This window comes from Macrobrachium nipponense, chromosome 26, assembly GCF_015104395.2.
Source record: "Macrobrachium nipponense isolate FS-2020 chromosome 26, ASM1510439v2, whole genome shotgun sequence".
Taxonomy (NCBI): Eukaryota; Metazoa; Arthropoda; class Malacostraca; order Decapoda; family Palaemonidae; genus Macrobrachium; species Macrobrachium nipponense.
Window position 1 is genome coordinate 49,893,981 of NC_087215.1, and position 26,178 is coordinate 49,920,158.

General features: G+C 45.7%; 1 protein-coding gene and 1 long non-coding RNA gene across 2 annotated transcripts in view; one reads left to right on the forward strand and one right to left on the reverse strand.

Moving 5' to 3' along the window:
• LOC135200270 (uncharacterized) overlaps positions 1–10,289 on the reverse strand; it is a 50,605-nt gene extending 40,316 nt beyond the window's left edge. The window contains exon 1 of the mRNA XM_064228757.1: positions 10,160–10,289. The gene's annotated coding sequence lies outside the window, so the exon portion shown is untranslated. The remainder of the gene's footprint in view (positions 1–10,159) is intronic.
• The window catches only part of LOC135199813 (uncharacterized), a 255,532-nt gene that overhangs the window by 85,809 nt on the left and 143,545 nt on the right, over positions 1–26,178 (forward strand). The gene's annotated exons all lie outside the window — the stretch shown is intronic.

The following is a 26,178-nucleotide window of genomic DNA, read 5'->3' on the forward strand; positions in this document are numbered from 1 at the left end:
TTTAAACGAAACGGATTTCGGTAAATACAAAAGCTAAGTTGGTGTTGTCGTGACAATACCATAAGTATCTAAAATCGAAACTGGTAACTCCTGAGGGTTGCAGGCAGTCCCGAGTTGCAGTTCAATTAGGATACTAATCGTCTCGGTCATAATCCGTAGAGTTAACTACGGTATGTGCCTACACCCCGTACAATTCAACTGCTTAACAGAATCATGTCGCAAGGGTAATATACGTAGTATATTTGTAGGTTTCTGTACAACGACCTCCATCCTAAATTCTTTTCCCTTCGAGGAATGAGAATAAGGATTGGAGATCGACCGCCTTCGTTCTCTAGTCAAGAGAGTGAAGGAGAAGTCTTCCCCGAAGGAAAGCTTCAATGGTGAACAGAATACTGAAGACGATAGTTCAAGCCAAACTGGATGTTCCCGTCCGTTCTCTATTCCAGGGTTGGTCGCCTACTGTGAGATATTCTTCCTTCTTCAGCAGCAGTGCTTCTTCCAAACGCTAGAAATTCCAGGAATTCGAGCATTCAGCGAGGTTCCCGATTATCGTGGTAACAATTATTGGGGATTCTCGTCTAACCCACTCTGGACTGTGGTTTCGCCCAAGTGTTTGGAGATCGTAAAAAACTCGAACACTCTGATGGAAAAAGTTGCCCTGAGAGTGGGGAGAAAACCAACTCAGCCTTCTGAGAGTTCGACACTCCCTTGGCTGCAAACAAGCACAGCAGGGTCCTCTTCTTCAGGAGCCCTGCCGTAAAGAGGGATGCTAGCTCATTCGCCCCATCTCTCAGGGCCTTGTCCATACAGGACATAGGAACTTCCATCTCAGAAGAGCCTTTACCTTGCCAGGTATGAGCCAAAGCCCCAAAGACCAGTCGAGGAAGTTGAATACTTCAAAGGTATGATAAATACCCTTCAGCAGATGGTCAAACTCCGAAGAGGTCCACCAAATCTTAGCCGAGTGTAAGGAATGTCTACGTGCACTGTCGACGATATTAGAGAAGTCTCCCTGGGAGGAGGCAGGAACTCCCAGGCCAAGACTTTCCCCCGTAGCATACCACACACCCGACTTCGACGCCAACCAAAAAGAAGTCTTACCTGCTTCTCTCTTTTCCTTCAACCAAGCGTTAACACGGTGAAGAGCTTTCTTGGCCGTGATGGAGAGTGTCATCTTCAAGAAGGAGGACTTCTTCAAAGTTTTGGTCCTAGTGTACTGTGAAAGGGGAGACAACGGGGCTGTAGGTTGAAACTCACCCTCGAACAGAGACAGCAGAGACAGGAGGCAAGTCGTCAGTCTCTTATAGTCCGATGATGGAGCTTCAGCATGTTTCTCTTCGTCAGAAATAAAGTCTTCAACTTCCTCTTCCGCTGAAGAAATATCCTGGATGCCCAAATTCTGATCCAGACTAAACGCAGAGTCTGCCAAATCATCCTCCACACTCTGAAAATCTCTCAAATCCTGAGCCAACTCCAAGATTTGCTTGCTGGAAAGAGTCTGAGGGATTGTGTCCTGACGAAATACATCCTGGTCTGGTCGAGAGGAGGCAAGGTCGAAGTCCTGCCGTCTGCGTCTTGCATCCAACGAGCGAGTTGCATCCATCCGACGTTCTTCTCGTTTCCTCTTGCGTCCTGCGTCCTGTGCTGTTGAGCGGCCGTCTGACTTCGACAGAAAACTGCGTCCTGTTTCCCGAGACTTCAAAGGGCGAGAGGGAGGCGGCAAATTCTTGTCCTGCGTCCTCTTGGAGGACTTGACGGGAAGAAACTCGTCTTTACGTCTGGAGGAAGACTGATCGGGTGTTTCCCATGACTTGACAAGATCAGCCAACTTAGCCTGCATATCCTTCAAAAAGTTCTAGTAGGATCCGCTTCCTGAAGGATCGAACGAGACAGAGTAGAACGAAGACGGGACGTACTGGGATGAGGAGGAGAGCAGTCCTGAGGTCTACGAGACGGAGAGGAGAAAGGGGAACGAACACACGACGAAGGGGGAGAATCTCTAACTGGAGAAAAGCCACCAAACGATCGTCCTGCGTCCTTCTCGAAAGATTTCTTCTCTTCCTCTTGACGGGGATTGCATCCTCATCCGAACTAGACAAAAAAAGTTCGGGACTACTCATCCTTCCCGAGCAGAGCGACGTGCATCCTGAGACGGGGGTGGTCTCCATGTCCTCTTGAGGGGACGCGATTCCTCCGAATAGCTCCATTTCCTACATAACAAAGAGCTATCGGAGGAGGACAAACACTTCCCAGTAACGCCTTTTCTTTGGCATACTGCTGCAGCCTGGGACGCAACAACAGGACTGCCCGAAGGGACAACTGACCGTGTGAAAACCCCTCTCGCCTCCCTTCGACTGTTGACTTCCCTTCTCCCTTGGGTCTGGGAGCTTGGAAGCGGTCTAGGTCTAGGAGCACGAGAGAGACGGTCGGCTGCCCCCTCCACAACACTGTCACTAACAACATTAATTACACCCACTTGATCAGTTAATCGCTGAATCTGATTACCCATCGAAGCAAGGGCAGCAAACACTTTCACATATTGGGAGTCCTTCGTCTCCTCAGATACAGCAGCGGGTGCAGGAGAAACCTGGGGAGAAGGTACTACAGGTTCTACTTCAGAAGGAACTGGAGAAGGAACAGTAACAGATTCATTCACAGCTTTGCTAGAAACACCAGATCTTTCACTCCGAGACACTGATCTCCTAATACGATCTTTCTCCAATCGTTCAACATACTTAGTAAGAGTTTTCAACTCTTTCTCAGTCAAATTCTCACACTCATTGCACTTATTCTCCCAAGTACACACAAATTCTCTACACTTCTTACACACAGTGCGAGGGTCTACCGAAGATTTCGGTAACCTAACTTTACACCCTTCTTTCACACACTCTAAACACAATACCGGAATCAGACATAGTTCTAAGAAAATCCAAAAGCAATTGCCAAGCCAACGTTCCAATACGATACCAAAACAGCAGTCCAAAAGCAGTGAAAAGTCGGCAAACGAGATCGAAAATCTAGCAGGGAACCCACAACGATGTTGAAGGTTTGGCTGGCAGAGAAAATCTGATGAAAATGGGAATGGTTCCAAGCGCCAGCGCCACGGGAACGGGGTGGCGATCACCTGAACTACTGGTAAACTAGCGGTTGCCGCGAGTGTTGAAAATTTCTGCCAGTGCGACAGAGAATATAGCTATATATATACCTGCCAGGTAAGTATCGTACATAAAAACAAGCATTTGTAGTTTGTAGGAACAAATATGACGTACATACATGCTCATTTTATTATTTATTTACAGAATTTATTTTTATTTTATCTATCAAACCATCATGATCACGACACAGCAAAGAAAAATGATATTGTTATGATACAATAAAGTTTCATACATACTTACCTGGCAGATATATACATAGCTAAGACTCCGTCGTCCCCGACAGAAATTCAAATTTCGCGGCACACGCTGCAGGTAGGTCAGGTGATCTACCGTCCTGCCCTGGGTGGCAGGATTAGGAACCCTTCCTGTTTTCTATCATATTTTTTCTCTTCCACCTGTCTCCTTGCGGGGAGGCTGGGTGGGCCCTAATCGTATATATCTGCAGGTAAGTATGTATGAAACTTTATTGTATCATAACAATATCATTTTCATACAATCAACTTACCTGACAGATATATACATAGCTGATTGGCACCCTTCGGTGGAGGGTAAGAGACAGCTACTATATGGAATAGACAGGTAAACAACATATGTTGTAGGTATAATTAAAACCTTGGTTCCTACCTGATAGGTGGTAGACTTCGTGGGTGTTTGCCCAGTAGTCTGCATCACCTCAAGAAACTTTAGCGAGATATGTGATCTATGGCCAAGAGTTCTTGTGGGTCTGCCGAAGGGGTCTTATCCACTTACTCGGCAGAGCCTGAAAGGACTTTGTCAATGGGTGCTGATCCACTTATATGACAATACCTTATGAAGGAGCGCAACACCGATCCCGATCACCTGATCCTAACACGAGGGTGTTTCGCGCTCAAATTGGAAAGAGTTATCCCCACACTCCTTTCAAAAACCCCAATAATTTCACTAAGTTAAAAAACTTTAACTCAAAGTTAAGGATCAGTGTCGGCTCCTTATCCCAGTAACGTATCCGCAGAAACGTATAAACCAAAAGAGAAGGATCTCTCGTAGGTTAACTTGACATCCTTTGTGTAATGAGAAGTCAAACACAGAGTTGCCTCTACCGTACAACACAGCTAATATGTCTATATGACATATTGTTATGTAAAGAACAAGAATTTTGCAAAAGCGCGCACTTCCTGCGCTTTTAATTCTCAGCTGTTTGAAGGAATCAAGTCACTAATGAAGTGCTTAGGAGATCTCCATGTTTCAAAGAAGACCAGGGCTTTCTTGAAATGGATCTCACCCCGACTGAAGCCTGAAGCCTGGCAGGAACCTCGCGCCTGGCTGGTGCTTCGCTCTTGGTTGGCGCCTAGCGCTTGTCTGGTACCTTTCGCTTGACTGGCGCCTCGCATCTGGATGACGCTTCGCGTCTTAGCTGGAGATTCGCGCCTAGAGCCTGGCCTTGCCGCCTGGCTGGCTGCTCGCGCCTGGCTGGCGCTTTGTGCCTGCCTGGCGCCTCGCGCCTGCCTGGAGCTTCGCGCCTGGCTGGCTGCTCGCGCCTACTTGGCGCTTCGTGCCTGCCTGGAGCTTCGCGCCTGGCTGGCGCCTTGCGCCTGGCTGGCGTCTAGCTCCTGGTTGGAGTGGCGCCTTGCGCCCTGCCTGGAGGGGGGGCTTCGCGGCTGGCTGGCACCTCGCGCGCCTGGCTGGCGTCTCGCGCCAGGTTGGCGCTTTGTGCCTGCCTGGCGCCTCGCGCCTGGCTGGTGTCTCGCGCCAGGTTGGCGCTTTGTGCCTGCCTTGGCGCCTTGCCTTGCCCTGCCTGGAGCTTCGCGCCTGGGGCTGGCGTCTCGGCCCGGCCCGCTTTTGGAAGGTGCGCCTTGGCTCCTGCCTGGGAGCTTCGCCGCTGGCTGGTACCTCGCGCCCTGCCCTGGCGCCTCGCTCCTGCCTGGCGCCTCGCGCCCTGGGTGGCTCCTCCCCACTTCCGCCGGAGCTTCGAGCTTGGTAGAGTCTCGAGGATGTTTTTTCTCTCTGGCAATGTCCACATCGGACACTCTGATCTGTCCTATATGTTCGCATCTAGCGCATCTGTGTCAGGTTGTAGGCCCGGTCTTTCTCCTCATCAGACAATGACAGTGTTCTTGGGCTGTCTGCAGGTTTCTTCTTCCTTACTGACTGTGTCAGAAGGTCTTGAGTCGCCTTCTCAGTTAATGAACGAGAAATGTCCTTCACTACTGAGAAGGGAACAAAAAGTCAGACAAAGGTGAGTACAGAAGCGCTGCCCTCTGAGCGTGGGAGACCGCTTTGGTTAAAAAGACACTATATACTGTCCTCTTTTTAAGAAGACCTGCTCCAAACAAAGAGGAGATCTCAACCGAGCCATCCTGAACCGCTTTGTCTATACAAGACAAAATACACAGAAGGACTTCTGGTTCGAGTCCTTCAGAATCATGGGCTTTCTTGACATCACCCCAAGGGACCCCAATCTAAGAAGTTGAAAAACTTCCAATACATGAAAGAGTCCCTTGAGGAGATGGTCCAGTTCTGAAATGCCCCAAGTTATACGGGCAGAGTTCAAACCTTGTCTACGTGAAAGCAGTCAACTAAGGTCGAAAAGTCCGCTCTGACGTAAGACGGAAGAGAAATACCCATATTCTCTCCCGTCTGATATCAAATGCCTCTTTTACCAGCTAGTCTCGCTGGAGGCATGCAGAAGACCGTTCTAACTAACTCCTTCTTCAACTTCATCCAAGAGTCTAAAGACTGAAGAGCCCTCTTCATCGAAATGGCGGGCTTCATTCTAAGAAAAAACGAAGATTTCTTCGTCTTTGCACTCGAGAAAAGAGAGCGCGGAGAAGGAGGAGAGGCAGGAGTCAAGTCGTCTCCATACTCCTCTAGAAGCAAGGCTGTCAAAACATTATAGTTCGACAGTCCTTCTCTTCCATTCCTTGATACTCCTCCTCCGAGTTTACTTCTAACTCGGGGTGTAGATGAGTCTCCGCTGCTAATTCAGTACGTCTTTCCTCTGGAGGAGACAAACTCCTAATAGGAGAGGGGCTAAGGGAATGATATTCCTTCCTCTTCCCCGCTTTAATAGTCCTGGAAGGCGCCAACAGCCCAGGCTTCTCTCCATAAATGGATGACGCTTCCCGCTTGGATGACGCTTGTAGTCAGCCAAGCGTCCTGGCTGACGCCTCCCGTTTGTGTGGCTGCTGACGTCTGGATGACGCCTCGCGCCTGGAAGACGCTTCGCTCTCAAAAGGCGTCCTAACTGGCGCCAAAATTTTGGTTGGAGCCTCGCGTCTAAAAGCAGCTTTAAATGACTATTCATGTCTTGACGACGTCTCACGTCTCTCTGGCGTTACGTGTCTTCCGTAAGATTCTCCCGATCTCGCTCTCGAAACCGAAGCTCTGCTATGTTTGGAAGCTTCCACGTCTGCATGACGCCTCTCGCTTCGCAGGGGAGAGAGGACGAGACTTCTTGATTGGAAGCGCAACGTCCTTCCTACGAGGCGCTAACACTCCCACCAAAGAGGCCAGTTGCTCTTGTACTGGCAAGATAATTCTTCCTTGAAGCTTTTCCCACGTCATCTTCAATCGGGGGAGAAGTAGGAAAAGGAAGCAGTCTATAGGAAGCCTGTTCGTCTTCTCACAACTCTTTCCAATAAATGTTAAACATGTTAACAGTTATTATCGTCGATCGAGAAGGATCTCTTTGTTAACGCGAATAGGAGCGAAAAAAGAGATTCTCGATGCTCTATGCGATATGAGAGTGTCGTGGAAATGGCCTAAGTGATTAAATGGGTAACGAAATCAGGAACGAATCTTGCCGTTACCGAGCTTGGTGTCCGAGAGTCTACTGGACTCCTAGGTTAAATAACTCGCTCAAAACGAGAAAATCTTGGATGGTGCTCTTGGCTCACTGCGCCAGGCTGGCGCTTCTGGCGCAAATTTTTTGCGCCAGGCTGGCGCTTCTGGAGCATGCGCCAGGTTGGTACTTCTGGCGCGTTGCGCCAGACTGGCGCTTTCTTCTAATTCTTTTTTTTATATTATGTGCCAGAACACCTGTGCCTTTATGGTACCCGACATCCTTTCACATGTTAATTCCGTTCTTAGTAGGAAAAAACTTTATATACGTAGTATAGTCCATTCAGGGAAACAAGTTCTGCCCCAAAAAAGAGAATGTTTCCCATCCGACTCATCCATCTTCTTCTGAGCAGGTACTCTAATAAGCTATGCTTTCGTAAGCCTGAGAGCATTACATAATATAATGTTCTGCTGCGATAGAATCCTTTAATAATAATGTTACCTACTGGTAAACCGCATTGAAAGGTTGTACTATCTCTCTTATTGAAAGCTTCTTAGCAAAAGGCATACAATATTTATTTATGTTAGCTTAACTATCCCTCAATCCGAGGTTAAGACCGCGATTGTAGGGGAGAGATACGGAAAGTTATTCCATCCCGCAGGAGAGAGAGATTCGCCCGACCGCTCATGACTGACACCTACATGGTACTGACAGTAACTGGCAATGTCTGGCATAGGCGTACTGCGTTGGTCTCAGGCTCTCAGCGAAAGCAGTCCCCGCTTACTCTTCCAGAGTTTGCCAGCTACTCCAATTAATAAAGGAATTTAATAAAATTATTATCGAACTTCAGGAAGTTCTTATTAAAGCATATTTAAGCGAAACAAGACTTCGATAAATCTAGAAGCTAAGTAGGTGTAGTCTTAACAATCCCTTTAAGCGTAGTCCTTCCTAGGAAAGACGTAGAAGGATACTTGTAATTGAGTTGCACAGAAAAGAAGTAACTACGGTATGTGTTTATGAATTGACCGTATCGTATTCTCATACAGCAGAAAAACTCTACTACCTTCTACTATCTTCGTTCTTTTCGTTAATAGAACGATAGAAAGAGTATATATATATATATATCCTTAAGGAACGAAGTTAATCAAGGAACTCTTTATATCTTCGTGATTTCTTCATAAATCGCGGAAGAGACAGAATTCCTGTTCATCACTAGGGTTTACGGAAGGAAGTAGATATTTTCTATCCGCATCATACCCAAACATCGATGAGATCTTATTAAGAAAAACTCCCAAAGCTCTTGCCTCCTCAAAACGAGGGAAGAGCATGGATGAAGGAGAGAGTCCGCATTGAGAGGAACTGCCTAACAAAGAAGTCTTCTGAATAATGAAAAGGGGCTTCTCTTAGTATCAGAATCCTTCTGACAAAAGCAACGGCCGCCTGTGCGACATCTTGCACATTTGCCAGGGGAAGTTGTTCAAGTTAAAATTCAAAGAGGAGTCTCGCGACTGACCTCTCTCTCTAATGAAGATTTTTGAAATCTTCTGACGCCTGGCGTCTGGATCCTTGCGCCTAGCACCTAGCGTCTGGATAGTTTCCAGCGCGCCTGGAATGTTCCGCCCACGCTAGACAGGAGACTCGCTCCTGGAACGTTCCGCTTCCTTGCGTGGAAGGTCCCGTGCGCCCTAATAGATCCGAGCGCCTCTAGTCTTGTTATACGAGCCTCTTGCCAGAAAACGTTCAATGGAAGCATCCTTCTGATTGCCATTCTACTATAAGGCTCCTTAGTTAAGCCGTCTGTTTTCTCTTTGAAGGCGCCTTGCGCCAAGAAAAAGTTCTGGAACGCGGCTCGCACTCAGTTGCTGGAACGCGGCTCGCGTTTATCTGTATGAACGAGGCTCGCGCTAGTCTGTTGGAACGCGGCTCGCGCTAGTCTGTTGGAACGCGGCTCGCTGCTGGCTGTTGGAACGTGGCTCGCGCTAGCTTGCTGGCTGGCTCTCAGCCTCTCGCTTAGTGAGTCAGTGTTCTCTTATTCAGAGAACGAGCCAGATCGTCCGAACTTCTAACATGTACATACTTCGTCTTTTCGGATGTAAGATGAAGAAACGGAAGAACAGACGCACTTTTTAAGGCTGCCTTTGCAATGGCTATCCCTGGCAGTCTGGGACGTTTTACAGATCCTGCCGAGGGAACGCCCGATCGGTGGGGATTCTCCATAACCTCCGTAAGGCTTTCGACTTTCCTTCTCCTCTGGGCTTGTGAGTTTGTGGAAGAGGTCTAGGCCTGAGAGCGAGACAGAGCAGATCGAACGCACCCTCTACTAATTAGGACGCCTTTCCAATGGCGAACTTGGCAGTCTGGGACGTTCTACAGATCCTGCCGAGGGGACGCCTGATCGGTGGGGATTCCCTCCATAACCTCCGTAAGGCTTTCGACTTTCCTTCTCCTCTGGGTATGTGAGCTTGGTTGGGAAGAGGTCTAGGCCTGGGAGCGAAACAGAGCCGAACAGAACGCACCCTCCACTGCACTAACAGTAAAATCACTTCTTACCTTTCAATAGCTCGTATTTTGAGCTACATTCCTTTGTCTTCAAATTGCAATATGAATTTGAAGATTCTGTGAAGTAAGAAGGAGATGAGGATACCACACTACTAGTAATGTTAATGCTCTAACTGCTCGTTAGTACGAGAGCTATATAAACTTCTAAAGGAAGCGTAACTATTCTTTCCTTACATCGTCAAGAAGGAAGTTAGCTCAATCAATTCTAACATTTACTACACGTTAATATGAATAAATATTAAAATTTCCTTCTTGCAAACTATGTGATTGTCTACCGAAAAGTTCGTAGTTACACGTAAACAATTCTTCGAAATTTTCGAAGCCAAAGTTATCAAAACAAATTAATATGCGTATGCCGAACCAAAGATCCAGTACTTCCCTGCAAAAGATAGCCCAGAAGATCGATGGCGATGAAATCCAAAAATCAAGTCAGGAGGAACTGTAAACGTTGTTTACATTCCAAGCGACAGAAAAAATATGATAGAAAACAGGAAGGGTTCCTAATCCTGCCACCCAGGGCAGGACGGTAGATCACCTGACCTACCTGCAGCGTGTGCCGCGAAATTTGAATTTCTGTACGGGGACGACGGAGTCTACCAGTCTTAGCTATGTATATATCTGACAGGTAAGTTGATTGTATGAAAATGCTTATGTAAACAGGACAAGAAGAGCAATAAAAACTTACTTCCCCATTTGATTTCTGACAGGCAATAGTCTTCACCATAGTTACAGTTTTCCACAGTAGTTGTGCATTTCCCTGTGTTCTCATCCTGGTCTAGGCAGGCATAGCACTTTTGACTAACCACACCTGAAAAAAGATCAACAAACCATATCTCATTAATCTCATCAAAATACGCTATTTAGTGAATATTTCTCTATGTAAAAATCCACATACTGCCAATTTTTTTTTTAATAATTTATTGATTTGTTCTACAGAAAATTCCATGAATAGGCAGGTCCGCAAATCTTGAGGACATGAATACAGGGGGTTTACAATACTCATTAAAAAAAAATTGGGGAATTATTAAAAGGCAATGATTAATATTACATAAACCATAGTTGTTTCCACTCATACCCATCACTTTATATATTAGCTTAATTTGTGGTAGCATTTGTCAACATTCTTACTCCAAAATAAGTTTCCTTTCCACATATCTGAGTATGTAACTTGTCATAAAACAGGTCTGCTGTTTGAAAAATATTCTGTCTCATTCCCTACAAACATTTATTTTATTCTTCCTTCAAAATCCTAATTCAGACATTTTGACCACATACAAAAAATATTCTCATAATAAAATTAAGTTTCATATAGTATACTTGACAATATACTATGTGGAACTACCTTCTTTCCCCTCTGTTTCACGTAGCATTTATCCGCTTTTAAAGGCAAATGCTGTGGTCATCTAAGTTACATGTGTAAAAATGACATTTTTATAATAAAATTAGATTTTACACATACTTACCAAGTAATTACCTGATTAAAGCCCTTCCCTTCCCCACAGATGGACATGTAGTTTTGCACCTATCAGTCCTGAAAATGGGCGGGTTCTATACACCTGTACACTAGAGATGGTGGCACCACCACCAAATTTGTAAGATTTGACTGTTGAGGTAATGAGCTTTCAGCTATAGGTAATTACTTGGTAAGTATGTGTAAAATCTAATTTTATTATAAAAATGTCATTTTTACACATGTAACTTATCAAGTAATTACCTACAGCTGACTTCACCCTTATGGAGGTGGGAATCATGGACATGACCTACATTGAAAACATTATATGTATAGTAATAACTCAATACAGGAATTCGGCAAGTATTTATTACTCATTATACCTTACCTGGCAAGAGAGCATTGCAGATGAATACTGTCTCTGGTAGTCACCCTCTTAACCCATAGACGGTGTGGCAGTTTTGGCCAATGATCGCCCCTACTTTAGTGGGAAATAACTTATCAGTCCCCATAACACCATGCCAGCCACTGACAACGGACCCTATGTGGAGCAATTTTAAAAAAGGTTTCAATATCCTCAAGATAAAGAACAGAAAAAACCTGATCTACATTTCCAGAATGTAGAGGTCATAATAGCTTCTAAGGACATATTATGCCTAAAACCTAGAGAAGTCGCTACGGCTCTCTTCATGCGCCTTAGCGTTAATGGAAGGTACTAATACTTCTTCCTGGAGATGAGTGTGTGCCTCCATTATCAAGCTCCTCAAGAAAAAGGAAAATGGTGTTCTTAGACATCGAACGAGACGGAGACTTCACTGAACACCATAGATTACTTGCAGATCCTCTAATCTTTTCTGTTCTCTTTAAATAAGAGCATAACGCTCTCACTGGGCATAAATGGCACTTTTCCTACTCTGGTCCGATGATATCCATTAGATTCTTAATGGTAAAAGAACGTGGCCAAGGTTTGTTCACATCCTCGTTCTTTGCCAGAAACAAGGACAGAGAAAAGACTGTGTTACCTTGGGAAAACCCCACTCTTCTGTCTATACCCTACAATTCGCTGACCCTTCTGGCTGTAGCCAGAGCTACCAGGAAAAGCGTCTTCTTAGTGAGGTTTCTTAGAGATCCCGAGCGGATGGATTTGTACGAGTCTCCCGAGAGCCACTTCAGTACTACGTCTAGATTCCAAGAGACTGCTCTAGACTTTTCTGTCTTGGAAGTATCCATGGATCTAAAAAGATCACTAATGTCGTTGTTGTGCCCGTCTAGACCTCTGTGCTTGAAAATAGAGTTTAACATCGCTCAACAGTGGTTCCCCCCCCCCCCGTATTCGCGGGGGATGCATACCAGAACCCGGCCCCCCCAGGAATAGTTAGAACCCACGAATAGTTGGAAAACCTAAAAATGCTTAAAACCTCCTATTTTGGAAGTTAAAACTCAAGAAAAACCTACTAAAAACTTTTATACCTGGTTTTTCTGGGCCTAACCTGTGTCGCTCCGTGAAATATTCCTATAGCACTCATTTCTAAGGTATAAATATTGCTAAATATACAAGAGAAAAAGCTACATTGGATTATACCAGAATAAATCTGGTTCGCTCACCCCTGTATAGGGTGTCGGGTATAAAAACTGGGGCGAGTGAAACACTACCAGAGGTCTCCTGCCATTTATTCTCTTCCTTTGTCAATTTCCCCCTTTCCAAAGAGGAGCCGTACCAAAGCCATCTACTGCCCGCTACTGCTACAACTAGCGCCTCGATCGCTATTCCTTTTATAGCACTACTGTGTTTCACACGTGTTTACGATTGGAAGCCTTTTTGGATTTATTCTGTGTTTAATTAAGATGTCTGAACGTCAGGAATCTTCTGGATCTAAGTTAAGTGCTGCAAGAGTCTATATAAGATCATTTTAGTAGCGATGTTGATCATAAAATCCTATTTGGCTTTGTTTATATGTCGGGAACCTGCATGCGCCATTCCCGAGTCAGCCATTTCGTGCATCGCTACCCGCGACCTTATTTATGACGACTTTCAATTGGTCACCCATACTAATTGTAGTCGCGTGGATATTATAATTGCAGTTGTATTGTTAATTTCTTGGTGTGAGAGCGGTTCTAGTCTATCTAATCAATCCTTATTTGGCGGATGAGGGTCGTAGATTCTCCCTTCCCTCGGTTACCTACGAGGAGGACTCCTTCCGTACGGGACCAGGCCGGGATCTCGTTGCGGGTTTAAGCCTAGTTATTCCTGCGTTTATCCTTGAGCCACCCTGGCCTACCGCTCCAGATCGTAATTAAAATTTACGCGTTTGGAGGGTTAGGCTAGCTGCTCAGAGCGCCCTGGCCGACCTGACCAGATCATTCCGATTTTGCGAAGGTTAGGCTAGCCGCTCTTTATTTCATTATATACACCTATTCCCCTCATCCCTTTAACCCCTCTCGCGCCAGAAATCTTATTTTGTGTTTTTTATCATATAAAATATCATATTATTGTATTGTATTAGTGGACAGTCAGCCTACAAACCAGCTGCCCCAGTGATCAGTTGGATCCACTTCTTACTGGGAGGTGACCCACCTGGCCGGTTGTAGTGAACAACTGATCACGAGTGTACCACTCATCGAGGCGACCCCACCTCCCCCATCCCAACCATTGGGTGTTCAGCTCGCTAGCACTACCCCAAGTAGCCAACCGAGCCCCTTCCCCTCTCGCGGGGGGGAAAGGTAGGGGGGTCCAGTCGGGAGAGTGGTACTCCTCATCTCAGGTAGTTAGTGAGGGTACAGGGGTACCCACCCAGACGAGCCCTGGTTGACTACCCGGCTCATCAGGACGGTATACACCGCGTACTTTCTCAGTATCGCCTTTCCTATCCCCTAGCCTTACTCCACGGCCTATCCTCCCGCCCCGGCGGGCCCGGGATCCGACTAGAACTCGTTCTGTATTTATATAACAAACAAAGCTTCTTATGGATAGTATCAGGCCTAGGTTTTACCTATTTTCCCTGATTCGATTCCTCACCCGATCCGGGGATAGTGAAAGATAGCGTGGAAGTAGGACGGGATCTGGAAGTAACGGTTGATACAGTGCTCCGGCACAATAAAATAATGGTTAATTTTAAATTTTATTTAAATTTTTAATTTTAAGTTTTTATGTATCTGGCTGGTTTACTCCGCCGGGTATTCTACCCCGGCAGGTACCATAAGACCTTATAAATGCACGGTTTTTTCCTCTCCCTAGCTCCCCCCCCCACCCCCCACCCCCCATTTTTTCGTTATACCTCTATGTCCCATCCCGGCGACAACAGACATAAGCTAGAAAGGCGTTCTAGTGCAAACTAAGAAAACCTCTCCGGTGCCGGCGGATCCAGGCCAGGGTTAACCCCTCTTTCCCTGTTCTGTTGGCACCAAGCCTATTACTATAGAGGAGTACGCAAAACGGGGCCGGAAAGCGAACGGAAGAGGATAAAATTATTATTTTTATATTTTGCATGCCGCCGGAATCGTTTCAGCTTTCTGAAGTAGTGAGCATGTTCCGCCGGAGTCATCTCCGGCGGGTCTACATATAACAATATTCCGGTATCAATGCTTAGTTTAGTGCATGCTCCGCCGGATACAACTCCGGCGGGTCTATTCAGTGATACTCATGTATCAATTTTTAATCTACAGATGGTGCGCTGTCAAGAGACAGCTTGTACTGCAATCCTGCAGCAACCGTGCGGACACGAGGTGTGTCGCACTCATGTGGGCTGCGCGGTCCAAGTTGATGACCTGGTAGTTTGGCACCCAGATAGGTGTGAGATCTGCTACAACTTGGTGCTAGAGTTCACCACCGACACGGTAGGTACCGGCTCATGGAATGAGATATTGAGATATTCTGCAGATACTTTTCAGATAGTCATAAGTTAATTTAAGGTAATAGTTTTTAAAAGTAAATATCTCTTCCAGAACCCGCAGGCCGTCAAGGACTCAGCTCTCGCCACCCTCAAGATCTGGGTAGGAGGTTTTGGGCGTAACACCAAGGGCAAGAAGCCCTATATGCTTTCGGAGGAGCTGTGTTCTCTTATATACCCGAATGCTAAGATGTCGGCAGCCGTATCGGCGGATCTGGCAGCCCCGATCATCGCCAGGATTCGCGAGGAGACCCAAGCCATACTAGCGGAAGACCTGGAGGACTTGGGAGATGATGTAGTCGAGGAGGTTGCTGCGATCAACCTGGACCTCGATCCCATGATAACCGACGCCCAGGATGAAGGTAAGGGAGTAAGTGAGGCAGTAGGTACACGGGCTAAAGCACTGTCCTTTAGACCGTCTCATTCTTCTTCATCTTCTTTTCAGGGCTTTACCAAGAAACCTACAACTTCAGGGTGCAAGTCGGGGTCGGTAATCCCTAAGGTAAAAGCCAAATCAGACACCCGTAGATCTATTACAAAGCCCCTCCCTAAGCCTTCCAAACCGAAGTCCCTTAGGGAGAGCCGTTCCAGTTCGTCATCAGCCCCCAAACTGATGGCGGACCTGGAAAAAGCTGCAACACCTAGGCAGGGTTCAAGGACGAGACTAGCAAAACCGAGACCCAAGGACTCAGGTTTTGATCCGGCCGCTTTTTCCAGCATGCTTATGCTAGAGATGAGCAACCTGGTTCAATCCAAGTTCCAGGAGATCTCGGCCCAACTGGTTTCGAGTCTGGAGACACCAGGCCAGTCGATCAATTCTTTAGCTCAAAGAATGGAAAACCAGGAGTCACTAATGCAGGGAGTCCTCCAGTCCGGACATCCACAGCAACCTCTGGCTGTACCGGATGCCTTGAAACTGCCACCCTTCAAGCCTAACAACCCTTGGAGGCTAGCTGCCCATGCCCCATTCTCAGAGGGCAGGCTGTCAATAGAGGGGTATGGAACCCGACCTGTAAAAGATTTTGAATTCTACCCGCCGGGTCTCCAGTTTCCTTTTTCAGGGTATGCACGTCTGACGGAGAAAGCTTTGATACGGGAAGACAAGGTACCGAAGGAGACGGTCATTTTCCCCAGAGACCAGGCTCAGTCAGCATGGGTTCGTACTCTAGCCGAATGGGAGTGTACGAACACTAAGCTGACTCGCCACAAGAGCCCCTTCACTATGTTCGTGGTCCCGGATGACACCCCCATCCCGTGTACAACGAAGATTCTCGAACTAACACTCCAGGCAGCAGCAGAGGACAAACCCATGCCTCAGATCAGAGAGACGGATTTACCATCCATGCTCCTCCCGGGAGGTACAGATAGTTGGCTGGATGCCCCGGCAACCTTTTCGGTAGGAAAGCTGAGCCAGGATTGTGCAACAACACTCTTTAGCGAGCGCTTGCCCAGACTTTCAGAAGCGCTTGTTAAAGCAGAATATGAGGCCAGATGTCGCTTGTGCAGGTCCATCAATTCTGTCACTGTGGCAGAAATGACAACTCTGGTATACACGGAGGAGCCCTTGTTCAAGATTCTAACGAAGTCATTACTTCACACCTTGCAGTGTGACGTATATGACTTCGCTGTAGCCAGAAGGAACTGCAGGAAGCACGTTCTGGCTGATGCTTCGATTCGTCACGAGCCTAATAGACTCATCAAGGCGCCAATCTGGGGGGCTAACTTGTTTCCCGAGACACTGGTTAATGAAGTCTTAAGCGAAGCAGCCAGGGTTAACCAGAGCTTGCGAGTTCGCTGGGGACTGTTTCCCAAAAGAAAGTTTGACTCTTCTACAAGCCAACCTAGGGGAAAGAAAAGGGCAAGGAAGTTCCAACCTTTTCAAACGATCCAACCTCAGGCAATGGTCCAGGTGGTCCCAGTAGGCCAGCTGAACCAGCCATCCACTTCAAAAAACCAGCCTCAACATCAGTACATGCTGCTACAGAGCCAACCCTCTCAGCAACCTCAAAGTTCAACCAGCTTTACACCTTCCCCGGCCTTTAATGCCTCCTATGAAAACCAAGGGGTTTTTCATGGCTACAACAAGTTTGCCAGAGGTAACCGAGCCAGAGGAGCTTTCCGCATAGCCGGCGGAAGAGCATCCGGCAGAGGAAGAGGCTTCAGAGGAAGCCGGGGTAGTCGACCCTCAGCACAGTGAGACTACTCAGGTAGGATAATATTAGACTTGTCTCATCTGAACTCTTACATTCAATGCGACAAGTTCCACATGCTAACCGTTTCACAGGTACGGACCTTACTTCCCCGTGGGGCCGTCACCACCTCTATAGATCTTACAGATGCCTACTATCATGTTCCGGTAGCAAGGCACTTCCGCCCCTTCCTAGGCTTCAGGTTGGGCAAGCAGGCTTACGCTTTCAAAGTAATGCCGTTCGGCTCAACATAGCGCCCAGAATATTTACAAAGTTAGCAGAAACAGTGGTACAAGAACTGAGAGCTCAGGGAATAATGCTAGTAGCCTACCTAGACGCCTGGCTTATCTGGGCCAAAGACGACAAAGAATGTCACATGGCAACTCAAAAAGTAGTGAAGTTAAAACTACAAGAAATCCTGACTAACTCCGGCATCACGGTTTCAGTGGTTAGGAATACAATGGGATCTCAATTCACACAAACTGTCAATCCCACCGGTGAAACGAAAGGAAATAGCAAGCACTACGAGGCACTTCCTCAGAAACAAACAAACGTCCCGGAGGAGCCAAGAAAGAGTCTTAGGCTCGCTCCAATTCGCCTCAGTAACAGATGTTCTGCTAAAGGCCAAACTCAAGGACATAAACCAGGTTTGGCGGACCAGAGCGAACAGGAAATTACGAGGCAAAATTTCCCGTATCCCGGCAATATTACAGAAGACTCCGTCCATGGACAGAAGTCAGGAATCTAGTAAAATCAATACCATTGCAGTTCCCTCCACCAAGCTTAGTGGTCCACACAGACGCCTCACTAAGCGGTTGGGGAGGATACTCCCAATACAAAAAGGTTCAAGGCACTTGGTCAATTACACTCCGCCAGCTGCATATCAATGTCTTGGAAGCCATGGCAGTATTTCTAACCCTGAGGAAACTTTCTCCGGCGAAGAAAATCCACATCAGGTTAGTATTAGACTGTGCAGTAATAGGTCCACTGCATCAACAAGAGGAGGTTCCAAATCAAGTCACATAAACCATGTCATGATAGCAATCTTTTCGTTAGCAGCAAAAAACCAATGGCATCTGTCAGCAACTCACCTGGCAGGAGTAAGGAATGTAGTGGCAGATGCACTGTGAAGGACAACTCCGCTAGAGTCGTAATGGTCCTTAAACAACAGGTCATTCAAATAGATCAGTCAGCAGTGCCCAGGTCTTCAAGTGGACTTGTTCGCCCCAGAATCCAACCACAAGTTAAAACACTATGTAGCCCCCAATCTGGACCCCCTGGCCCAGGCCACGGACGCCATGTCCATAGATTGGAACAATGGGAAGAATATTTACCCATTTCCTCCAATAAATCTACTCATGAAAGTCCTGGACAAGCTCAGATCCTTCAAAGGACGGATTGCTCTGGTAGCTCCCAACTGGCCCAAGAGCAAGTGGCACCCTTTACTCAGGGAACTGGGACTTCGTCCCAAACGGATCCCCAACCCGAGGCTAACACAACTAGTACAAACGAGGACTGTGTACGCTTCCTCGTGGATTCTCAATGCCCTAACTTTAAGGACTTCATGAAGTTTGCGGCACAAAAAGATGTCAACATGAATCCATAATTGTATTCAAATCGCGCTGTGCGAAAAACGGTTAAAGCTAACAAGTTACTTTCTTTTTCGTTGTATTGTACACTAAATTGCAATCATTTTGATATATAATAGATTGTAAAAAGATAAAGCGACACTGGGAAAAATATATTATCACAAAATGATGCACGAATTTGTAACGCGCGGACGTAAACAAATGTTTTTTTCAAAAATTCACCGTAAATCTAAATATTGTTCTAGACTTCCAATTTGTTTCAAAATGAAGAAAAATGATTGAATATTACGATACTGTAAGATTTTTAGATTAGAATTGCAGATTTCGACCATTTCGGACGAGTTAAAGTTGACCGAATGTCGAAATTTTTATATATATTTATTTATAGGCAAATATTTCGGAAATGAGAAAAGCTAAAACCTTCAATTATTTTTTGTTGTATTCTTCATGATTTTGCACACATTTTCATATAAGAAACTCTATAAACGGCTAATATGAAAAGGAGCAAATATTAGGATAATGCGACGTACATATTTCGGAGATTTTCGGCCGCGAATCGGCGCGCGGAGGCAAAGAAAGTTTTTTTTAAAAATTCACCATAATTCTAAATATTGTGTTAGACACTTCGAATTTGTTTCAAAATGAAGATAAATGACTGTATATTACTAGATTGTAAGAGTTTCAGCTTACAATTGCGTTTTTCAACTATTTTGGTAGAGTCAAATTTGACCGAACGTGGTTTTTTTTCTATTTATCGTGATTTATATGCAAATATTTCAAAAAAAGAGAAGAGCTACAACCTTCAATCATTTTTAGTTGTATTCTACATAAAATTGCGCACATTTTCATATATAAAACTTTATGTAACAGCTAATTTTAAATGGTGCAAACATTTCGACAATCGCACGAAAAAAATTCTGATTTTTTCGAAAGAGTTACTGCACGGACGTAAGGAAAATGTTTTGTTTTTTTCATAAATTCACCATAAATCAAAATATTGTGCTAGAGACTTCCAATTCATTGCAAAATGAAGGTAAATGATTGAATATTACTAGAATATAAGAGTTTTAGCTTACAATTGCGTTTTTTGACCATTTTGGTAGAGTCAAAGTTGACCGAAAGTTGAAATTTTTGCACTTAACGTTATTTATTTGAAAATATTTCAAAACTGATAAAAGCTACAACCATTGGTTGTTTTTAGTTGTATTGTGCATGAAATCGCACACATTTCCATATATAAAACTTTATGTAATAGCAAATTTAAAATGGTGCGAACATTAGGACAATCGCACGAAAAAATTTATCGGAAGAGTTACCGCGCGAACGTAAGGAAAAAGTTTTTTCATAAATTCACCATAAATCAAAATATTGTGCTAGAGACTTCCAATTTGTTGCAAAATGAAGGCAAATGATTGAATATTACTACAATATAAGAGTTTTAGCTTACAATTGCGTTTCTCGACCATTTCGGTAGAGTCAAAATTGACCGAAGGTTGAAATTTTTGCACTTATCGTTATTTACAGGCGGCCCTCGGTTAGCGGCAGGGGTTCCGTTCCTGGCCACCGACGCCAAGCGATTTTCGACGCTGAGCGATTTTAAAGCCTACGGCCGCCGCACACCACCTTCTTTTGAAACTCTAGACCAGTCAAAGGTGCCGTAATCCCACAACGGCTTAATAAGTAAATTATATTTATGCAGTATAGTACTATAGAATTTACTGTACAGTACATGTGGGTGTCTAGAGTATTTAAAGATATAATAAAGTTTATACAGTGTACAGGTAGCTGTAGTGTTCGAACAGGTTACGATCATAGTCTTACGATAGTTCGATTTTATGAGAGATCAAATTACAATGGCCTAACTTTATCCATCTTCTAGTTACATAAGTTTCAATAACAGGCCAAAAGAGAATGATGAAAGTATGGTTTTAACGTTATACTCGTTGCGTGAACGTGTACAACCATGAACAACCAAACGAGAAAACGACTTTTTTTTTTTTTCCAAGTACAACCGAACTGGATAACATCTGTTTGGCTTGTATTTCGATCATCGTACTACAGTGCAACATTACCGTATTTGTTATAAATGGCGTTATGTATAGAATAGAACTGAGATATCTTAATGTAATAACTTTATTTGCTATAGATCAGAGATCAATATAGATTAAAGATCAATCGGGAAATATACCGTTAAATTTAAACCTAATTATGACTGAAGCTGAGAAAACTGTTCAAGCTGCTAATGACTATTATCGTTACATCGGCAACAAGGATAAAACTGCAGTAAACGTCTGCCATCACACACAAACCATAGATAAAATTGGGATAAAATAATTTTAATCAAAACTACTGTGCTTGAAAGAACACATTTTACTGTTGGTTTCACGCCGATATAAAAATAAATAACGTAACGTTCGTATTACGATGATATAAAGGATTACGTATTGCGAACGGAATCACGTAATTTTTACGCAATAAACATGCCGCCAACGTAATCTGTTAACGAAAAAAAATAGTAGTTCACATTCACAACGAGACATATTCAATAAATATTTCCACCTAAAAATGATATTGTAATGATACAATTAAGTTTGTTCATACTTACCTGGCAGATATAATATAGCTGGTATTTTCCGAAGTCCGACAGAAATTAAAAAACTTACGACACACGTAGTGGGAGTCAGGTGGTTAGTACCCATTCCGCCGCTGGGAGGCGGGGTATCACGAATCATTCCCATTTTCTATTCATAATTTTTATTTCCACTGTCTCCTGAGGGGAGGTGGGTGGGTACTTAATTATATATATCTGCCAGGTAAGTATGAACAAACTTAATTGTATCATTACAATATTTCATTTTGTTCATGAAACTTACCTGTCAGATATATAATATAGCTGAATCCCACCTTTGGTGGTGGGAGTAGACAGAATAGAAGATTTTAGGAAACTATATATGCAGATAAATGATATCTTGATTCCTTACCTGTTAGCATAGCTGACTTCGTGGTTACTGCCGCGTAAGTCTGCTTGTGCTATTAGAGTTGCCAGCGAGGTAGAGACCTATATAGCTGGTGCACTCAAGATGATCTGTCAACTGGGGGCGTGACCACGATGTGACTAGACCATTGACCATACAATGAGGGCAACGAAGTAAAAAACCACCTGGCCTTAGTCTATACCAAAGGTATACCACTAAACTAGACCTAAAGAAGGGAGATCCGCCTCGGGCGGTCAACCCCACAACCAAAAAACACACAATTAAAAGCTCATCTAACCACTAAAGGAAAGGATGAGTGCTACCTCCTGCCCCAAAAAACAGTGTCTGGCAGCGACGTATGGTCCAAGCGACGAGCAATGTTCGTATGTCGCTTTCACCTCCCGCAGGTAGTGTGAAGCGAACACCGAGTTTGCTCCGCCAATAATGGTGGCACTCAAAATGTCACTGAGTGCCATATTTCTGTGAAGGCTATCGAGGTCGAAATAGCCCTCACCTCGTGGGCATTCACTTTCAAAGCTTCATGTCACTATCACTACATGTGGAATGAGCTTCCTTAATGGTGTCTCTCAAGAAGAAAGAAAGCGCGTTCTTTGACATGGAAGATCGGGCTTCTTAACCGAGCACCACAAGTTGCCCGAAGGTCCTCTACAGTCCTTCGTTCTGTCTAAATAGAATTTGAGAGCCCTGACAGGGCACAGGACTCTCTCTGGCTCATTACCCACGATCTCTGTCAAACCCTTGATTTCAAATGTCTTGGGCCAAGGGTTGGACGGGTTTTTCGTTCTTTGCTAAGAACATAGGGCTTAAAGCAACAAACCGCATCAGAGTTCTTAAACCAGACATGCTTGCTTATAGCCTGGATCTCACTAACTCTCTTCGCCGTCGCCAGAGCAGTTAGAAAAAGTGTCTTCCTTGTAAGGTTTCTAAGCGAAGCTAAGTTGAGAGGTTCAAAATTACTGGACATCAAAAACTTTAGAACAATGTCTAAATTCCAAGAAGGGACTCTTGGTTGAGGTACCTTCGAAGTCTCGAAAGACTTAAGAAGATCATGAAGGTCTCTGTTGTTGGCTAAGTCCAGTCCTCTATGCCTAAAAGACTACAGAAAGCACACTTCTGTAGCCTTTTATCGTAGGCACCGCTAAGCGAATACTTCAGTTTCTCAAGTAGAGAAGGAAGTCTGCGATCTGGCTCACAGAGGTAGAGGTGGAGGAAATGTCTTTCTTCCTGCACCAGCTCCGGAAAACAGCCCACTTGGATTGGTTATACGGCAATAGAAGAAGGTCTTCTTGCCGTTGCGATTGCTTTCGCCACTGGTCTGAAAAACCCTCGCTCTGGCCAACTTCTGGATAGTCTGAACGCAGTCAGACTCAGAGCGGGGAGGTTTTTTTGTGATACCTCTCGAAGTGGGGCTGTTTGAGTATATCTATCCTTGGAGGCAGAGTCCTCGGAAAGTCTACGAGAAAAAAGGACATGACCTCTGTGAACCAGTCGGTCGCTGGCCAGAAGGGGGCGATGAGAGTCATCCTCCATTCCCTCTGATGCCGCGAATTTTCTTATTACTTCCCCTAGGATCTTGAACGGGGGAAAGGCAATATACGTCTAGTCCCGTCCAGTCCCAAAGAAGGGCGTCTACTGTTACTGCTCCTGGGTCTAGAACTGGTGAGCAGTACAGCGGGAGTCTCGTTGTCCTGGAAGTTGCGAAGATGTCTACGAGAGGACATCCCCATAACTTCCACAACCTCTGGCATATTTCCTGATGAAGGGTCCACTCCGTCGGCAGAAGTTGACCTTGTCGACTGAGCAGATCTGCACGGAACGTTTTCTACCCCTGATATGAATCTCGTCAGTATAGAGACGTCGTGTGCCTTCGCCCATAACAGGATCTCCTTTGCAAGGAAGAACAGGGATCGAGAGTGGGTTCCTCCCTGTTTCTTGCGGTATGCAGGGTGGCTGTGGTGTTGTCCGAGTTGATCTGCACCACATTGCCGGAGACTTCGTTCTGAAAGAACTGGAGAGCCAGATGAACTGCTGCCAGCTCCTTGAGGTTTATGTGCCAGGACACCTGTTCCCCTCTCCAGGTGCCTGACACTTCCTTCCCCCCCAGTGTTGCTCCCCACCCCGTGGAAGACGCGTCGGAAAACAACACTAGGTCGAGGTTCTGAAGCTTGAGGGAAAGACCCTCTGCGAGGCTTCAAAGGGTGTCGGTCCACCATCTTAGGTGTTCCTTTACCTCTTCTGATAACACCAGAATCGAATCCAAAGTGTTTTGGTGCTTCCAATTGTCGGCAAGGAAGAATTGAAGAGGTCTGAGGTGCAACCTCCCTAGGGAAACAAACTTCTACAGTGAGGAAATGGTCCCCAGCAAGGACTCATCCATTCCCTCACCGAGCATGATTCCTTCCCCAGAAAGGTTGACACTTTGCTTAGGCAATCTAGTTGTCGCCCCTGGGACGGAAAAGCCCGAAAAGCCACTGAGTCCATCTGAATCCCCAGATAGACTAAAGACTGAGAAGGGGTCAGATGTGACTTTTCGAGGGTTCACCAGAAGCCCCAGGGACTTCGTTAACGACAAAGTCGTGTGAAGGTCCTCCAGACACCGGTCTTTCGAGGAGGCTCGTACGAGCCAGTCGTCCAGGTAGAGAGAGATCCTGACATTGGAAAGATGAAGCCACCTCGCAATGTTCTTCATCAGTAGGGTGAATACCATGGGAGCAGTGCTGAGACCAAAGCAGAGAGCCCTGAATTGAAACACTTTTCCTTTCAGGACAAACCGCAGGTATTTCCTGGACTGGGGGTGGATGGGGACGTGGAATACGCGTCCTGGAGATCTAGTGAAGCCATCCAATCCCCCGGTCTCAAGGCTCCCATCACTGACTGAGGTGTCTCCATCTTGAACCTCTGCTTGATGACAAAGAGGTTCAGGTTGCTGACATCGAGTACCGGTCGCCATTCCCCCGACTGCTTTGGCACCAGAACAGTCTGTTGTAAAATCCGGGGGAATTCAAGTCGGAGACCTGTTCTACGGCGTGCTTCACGATCATCTGATCTAACAGATCGTAAAGCACTTGTTGCTTTTCTCGATAGGAAGGAGACATGTCCCTGGGTGTCGTAGACAGCGGGGGTGGTTTCAGGAACGGGATCCGGTAACCCTTCTTTAAGATGTCCACGGACCATTTGTCCGCACCTCTCTTTTCCCAGGCTTGCGCAAAAAGCTGAAGCCTGGCTCCAACCGGTGGACTGAAGGACTTCTGCTTCACTTCTTGTTCTTGGCCAGCGCCGTGGCTCTGCCTCTGGAAGTGCCTCTTCCTCGAGGGGCTGGTCTCGAGGAAGAACTACCTCGAAAGGGCTTCGATTTCTTGAGAATCGAAACTCCCGAGGATGAAGAACCGCAGGTCTCCTTGAAGATTGTGCGAGGAGATCTTGCGTGGCCTTCTCCTGTAGACTGGTCGCAATGTCTTTTACCATAGCCTGGGGAAGAGATGATCCGAAAAAGGAGCGAAGAGCAAGTCTGCTTTCTGTGACGGAGAAACAGATTTCGCTGTAAAAAAAATTGCAAAACAGGGATCTCTTCTTCAAGAGCCCTGTGCAAAAGTGAGCTGTAAGCTCCTCCTTCCGAACCATCTCTGACGGCCTTGTCCATGCACGACATTACGCTGGACAGCTCCCCCAGACTAATCGAGTCGGAACTCCTAGACTTGGCATCCAGAACTCCCAAACACCAATCTAGAAAGTTGAAGACCTCTAACGTCCGAAAGAGGCCTTTAAGGTGGTAGTCCATTTCCGTAGTAGACCATGTGAAACTTTCGAAGAGGAGACAGGAGTGAGACCTCCTCGAGGCATCCACAATGCTGGCGAAGTCTCCTTGGGCTGACGAGGGAAGTCTAATACCTACGTCTTCTCCCGTCTCATACCAAATGCCAGCTTCCCACTAAGTCTCGAAGGTGGCAGGGCAAAAGAAGTCTTTCCCTGAGACTTCCTTTTCTCCATCCAGTCATGACTTACGAAGAGCCCTCTTAGTTGAAAGGGACTTCTTCATCCTGACGAATGCCGAGACCTTGTTGATCTTGGACGAAGAAAGTTTGTGAAGGAGGAGAGCGAGGAGCTTCCGGGTGAAACGTCTCTCCAAACTCTGATTGAAGAAGGCGGGTCAAAACCTGGTAGTCGGAAGAGACTGCCGCCAAAAGGTTTTCTCACATTCCTTGCAGCAGCGACTTTCATACATGCAATCATGCTCTCTGCAACTCTTACACAAAGTATGAGGGTCTACTGATGCTTTCAGTAGCCTACCTCGACAATCACTCTTGGTACAAAACCTGGCGCTAGCCGAACTAACCAGACATCTTATTTAAAGAGAAATCAAGCCAAAATCAATCAAATCCACAATTAATGTGTGCCTAGCCACCGATCCAAAAGTCAAGATACCAAAAAATCAAAAAGGGGGGGTACTTATAGTAGCCAAGTTTCCTAAATTCAAGACGGAGGTGCTGAAAACTGTGTTTACAAACACCGGCGACAGAAAAATTATGAATAGAAAATGGGAATGATTCCTGATACCCGCCTCCCAGCGGCGGGAATGGGTACTAACCACCTGAC